Source organism: Daktulosphaira vitifoliae, unplaced genomic scaffold, assembly GCF_025091365.1.
Source record: "Daktulosphaira vitifoliae isolate Bord-2020 unplaced genomic scaffold, ASM2509136v1 Scaffold_1, whole genome shotgun sequence".
NCBI lineage: Eukaryota > Metazoa > Arthropoda > Insecta > Hemiptera > Phylloxeridae > Daktulosphaira > Daktulosphaira vitifoliae.
In genome coordinates, this window is record NW_026099572.1 from 32,378,802 (window position 1) to 32,384,801 (window position 6,000).

Genomic DNA, 6,000 nt, shown 5'->3' on the forward strand with positions numbered 1-6,000 from the left:
AAAATTTTTCAGAGAGTTTTATGTTAGCGGTTAAATAATTTAATTGTGACTGTTTTGTGCAATTACCATATGAAGTGAAACAATTTTTCCACATGTCATCTTTGTCTTTATTAAATACAAATTATAATAACTATTTACATTTTCGGACGCCTACTTAGACGCGTAAGTTAATATTCGATAACGGTTCACGTTAGGTGGCTTATGACAATTATTTATTCTCATAATAATATATACGAAAGCAAAAAACTAGGAGCTAAAACGGTAGATGTTCTCGAATCTCATTATTTAGGTACGGCAACTCGTGCACGACTATTCTCCAGAGAGTGTGTTTTGACACGTGGACCACCCGGAAACGGATGCACCAGAGGTGGCAATCACATTTTCATAATGTAATTTCATATGCATTTGGCTACTACAGTAGCGCTCAAAAGTATTTTGACAATTAGTTTAGACCACTAAATGGCATGGAAACTGCATAACAGTAAGTAGCCGACCATTTTCAAGTGAAGAGTGCAGCAATCTGCAGCTGTTATCCTCTGGAAAAGAAGCTGACAACGTAGGCATAAGTAAAAAAGTCTGTTTTTTTCAAAATACAGCGCTCAAAAGTATTTTGACAGGTGNTCACATATTTTATTTTATGCTCAAACCAGCCCACGGTATTTGTCTTGTGCGACGCCAAATCGTCAAACGTTTTTATTATATTTCAACAATAGTCAGTATTCCAACAAATACAGCTTCCTGGCGGAAGTTATTTAATTGAATTTAGTGAATTTTTATTTTTAACGCCTCTTTAAGATGATCTTGTCTGGAATGTTTTATTTTCTTATGAGCGGTAACTGAATATAATTCATTTGGAATAAAGTCAATTGCAAGAGCTTTGCTAAACCAATTCACACCGATTCAGACGGGCGATTGCGATCAGACAGATAGATAAACCATAAAACGACAATAATATGTAGTAGTCTTAAGGTACTACACGTCAGTCGTGTAAATGTATACAACAGAAAAATTGCTGTGGGAATTCTCTTGAAGAACCACGTGAATGACTCTTCACGGAACGAATACCAAGCATCACAATTGTAAGTAAACATATCATTTCCATTGAAATATGATAAAAATAGTCACACATTTGTTGTAAAAGTTATGTTACAATTAACATGTTTAACGTCATCCCTAAAAGCTGTTGTTTGTGCCAGAATAGACAAGAAAATATATATATATATATGGCAGTACTATGGAACCTAACCCTTGTATCTACGCACTGAAAACGACTGAGTTAGGTAGGACGCTTTAAGATAAAAATTTGTTGAGATAAGAACATATTTTTTTAAAAATGTAATATTTATAGATTTTATAAATCCTAATGAACGACATATTTTATCATCGATGAAAATATATATAAATTGGTTTCTCCCCTTTTTTTCAAAGTGCACGCACATGGTCCATCTCAGATGATTCATGTGAGGAAAAAATGGTTAATTGAAAAATGAAGATGACCTCAACACAGCCAAGCCTTTGTATACGTATCACGAGTAAAACGGATAAAAATTAAACAATAGATCGATATACCACTGATTATCTAAGTGGCAATTAAAATTATTATTATTATTGTTAGTAATTGAAATATGTGATCAGACTTATGGTTGGGGTACATGGTACACTTAAACACGCAATATCGTATGCATGTATTGAACGCGACAAAGATAATTAAACGTTATTGTTTTTTTAAGTTAATTTATTTTATAGTTTTATATAATGCATCATAATTGCGAGTGGGTAAACCGAATATAGGTATGAATTTACTATACAGGAATGAATAAAATAATTTAAATCACATTTTTGTGTGACAGGTTAAGATGCTGTTTGACGAATGATCAATTTCTAAAAATACATCATTGAAACTTAAGGAGAATGTTTCAAGAAATAAATAGATATTTCGCCTGAATTTAATTATTAATAGTTTACCCTAATAATTTCTCCAAAATTACATTGACTGTGGCTCATTTCAATGGATTCACTACAAAATTATCTAATTTTACTTCTATAAATATGGCACCGGTCGGACTAAAATTATACTTATCAAAACTTGTCTAACTTTCAACCATATCAACCTTGTTAAATTTAATTGTAAATTATTTGAAGTAATAGTATTGAATGTTAAAAGAAGCTTTGCTATAAATGTGTGATATGCGGTCACCACATGGCCGTTAAAGTAATCTTGAGCCGTAAATGTAAATAATAAAATGTTCTGGTGAATTTGTTATTTCTCTACGATCGTACAGTTATAACTTACTGTTTACTTCTAATATAATTTACGATCATGTAACATTTAACATTAACTATGACATTAAATGCGTGTTAGTTAAAATTTTAACATTTTAGTTCTACAGGTTGTTCAAGACTATTTTATAGTGTAATTATTTATTATTTTTTAACTAAAACTCATATGAGTAGAAGTATGATTTCTCTTAATGGATTTGTTTATGTTAATAGCCGCAAGAACCTTTTTCTGTCATTTACACGAACATTTTTATGTGAAAATTAATAATAAAAATTTGTTTGTAATCACTAAGAAAATTCTTTATTACAGCACAAAGAAAAATCCTTACTTATCAAATGATACGATGAATTAATTTTAAGTAAAGTACACTACACTTTACAACAGTCTCCAACAAAGTCACTCATTACTTAAAACGTTTATCTATAGGCTGTCGTTTAAGAGGCAAAGAATAAGAGAGAAAACGTTTAATGAAGTGCCGGAAGAGATAATCCTCCGCTGTGTGTGGTCTCCAAAGAAAGCACCCCCCGAAGAAATAGTTGCACGGCTATAATTATCGTATTATTACGATTATTATTGACAAAAGATTAACCGAATGAGGCTACTGGGTAGCATTATATCATGTTTAAATAGAAAATAAGCAGTATTAACGATGACAGATTGCTGTTCTGAGTTATAATTATTACTCAGATTGGTCTTGAATTAATTCAATACCAATAAAATTCCTGAAATCCATAGCTACCATGGTATGTTTACATAGGCGCACCCAACGCTGCGTCACTTCCTGGGCGATGGACATCAGTGTATTGCATCTTAGTCACTGGATATTAAGTATAAACACACGGAGGATTACATTTACGAGTACTACTTTTTAATACTACTTTGGACTTCATTTATTTAGTAGAAAAATAATCAATGAATTTGTTTTAAACTATTAATATAAGTTATATTTTTTATACGGTTAGAACATTTAATTAAAAAAATAAAAAACTGCACTCCAATATTTTGTGCGTTAACTTCAAATGTGTCATTTGATTTTCCTTAGCTTTTTTAGTTTATGAAATAAGGTAATTCTACATTTTTTCTTAAAATATTATTGTTTTAATATATAAGTTTTAAGTTTAGCGTGAATTAATGCGTAAATTATTTTTTTATTGTAATAGCCAAAGAAAATTATTACGAATAAAAAGTATTTGAAATTTTAAGTATTAGTCCGATTAGGCGGTACTAGAAAAAATGTTTAGTAAAAATGAAATGGGTTGAGCTGGATTATTCGTTATTTATATATGAAATTTCTATATATAATGTAATTTGATTATTAGTTTTACAATTAGTTGAAAAGAATCAGTACTTGGAAATAGTAAATCTAATAATGATTTAGGAACACACCTGAGGTGTCATCATGTCGATTTCCCCTTTTAAATATATTTACATTCCAATTTTTTTTTTTTATTATAGTTAGACGAACATTGCATTTTTAATAGTTAACATTGAAGTATTGAAATTAATAAGAAGTGTGATGGTAAAAGACAAATCTCACTTGGATATTATTAATGTTCATAGGCGTAACTCGGGGGGATATTTAAGAGGTTTTATAATAACAAAAAATTGAATATATTTTTATAATTTAAACATTTTTAGTTTAAAATAATTAGTATAATCTGTATTATTACTTCTATTTATTTTATCATATTGTTATTGCACAATATTTTTATTACTAAAAATGTAAGCTTTTTAATTTCATAAAATGTATGTACTTTATAATCTTGTTTTTATAATTATTTTGATTTAATTATTAGTTTTCTTCTAAAGTAATGAAAAATATAACAAACGCACTAAGGTTCTAAAAAGTTTTTAAATACGATATGTAAAAAAAACATTTAAACAAAGTATAGAATCTGCACTAGACGATAGAGTGACACATTATTTTTTGAAAAAGTTTAAAAAAAAAAGTATTATTTTATTAGATACACGAGTAACGATTTCATTACCCAACAAAATGATACGACCAAAAGTAGTGTGATAAAATTTACACACTTATATATATATATATATAATTTTCTACATTATTGAAAGATCTAATTTGTCAACTAAGGGACAATGCTATCTCTAGTCTCTCTAGTTGTGTCTATGGTGAAAAATGAATGAAATTTAAAATTATAAATTCAATTTTTGTTATTTTAAGACATTTTGATCGTTTTAGGAAAATATGAAGCGTAAATATATAATTAATTTAAATAAAACACCTGAATAAATGGTTCTATTTGTTTTAGTTAAATTTAGTTATAACAATTTGAAATTGGTGTATCTCAAAATGCTCTTATTTTTTGAATTGTTATAGAAACTAGTCAAATTTCATAAAACATTAAATAAGAACGTTTCGTTGTGCCTTGACTGCGTGTGTGTCCATTAAATTAAATAACTATGAATCACTTAGTAATTAGACATTTCGCAAATGTATAACAATCCTATATAATAATCCTAGTAATTTTACTTATTTTTTTCAACCAAATCTTATTTAAACAGTAAAAGCAATGTTTCGGTGTTGTAAAATATTGAAAATCAGTTTAAATAGCTCTTGCTATATTCAATTAATGCAATTAAATTATATCTAATTGTGCTTATTGTACATTGGATCGTCACGTTCTTATATTATAACGGTTGCGAAATGTTTGTTTTGCCTGTCACTGTAGGAACCTAAATAAGGTTGGCTCCGAGATTGTTATCACCAGGATCCACTCCGACGGCTTAACCAATAAAATATAATAATTCTATCTAATGAATTCGATCTGATAACCTAATGAGACTATAGGCCATCACGATCGAGAGGGTCCATTATAAGATATACCTGTACGGTCGATTATTAGATATATACGTGCCGGAGGCTGCTTCCGGTCTGTCCATACCACTCACATTCCTTTTATAATAATGAAAATTTTCAATTCTAAATTAAGTTTAGATGATTTTTGTCATAGAACTATCTCATAAATACAATACCTTATAATTGACCCAATTTCGTTTTCGATAGAACCTTAAAAAGCAGTAAAACAACGATGAAATCATAAAATCGCCAATCATAACAAACGTATTTAAACACTCGTTTGAGCCATCGCTGGCAAGATTATGTGTAGTTAACGACGGTGTCTTAGGACGAAGTATTGTTGTGTCGCAAATATACAGCACAAGAACGACAAGCATTATTGTTGTTTCGCTTAGTATTCGTTATGGCAGTGTTGGTACCAAAGTACTAAAATACATTTTTCATATTATAACTGGCCCGTACCATTATACGCTAAAAAATATGATTGTTGTTTATGCAGCCGTATCTCGGCAATGTTCTGAAAGTGCCATTGCTGCGAACACGAACGGTTCTCGAAGTTGTTGCGTCGCACTCTCGGACTGTCATCAATCGTTGAAGTCTACTTTCATTTCGTGTGTACCGATTTGGGCATCGTTTCGCCGACCAGTCCGATGGGGTCGCACACGACACAACAACAAATTCCTTGCACAATTCGAGTTCCACAAGAATTATATTACTATTTAGTATCATTGCACTGTACAGTATATATTGTGCCTCTTAATTTTTTATCTTCTCCCTCATCAAATTACGTGAAATGATTTCGGGAATGTTTTTTTGATAGCCAAACCACGTCATCTTTTAAAGTCCAGTGTGGACATCAGACATATGTAANAAAGTCCAGTGTGGACATCAGACATATGTA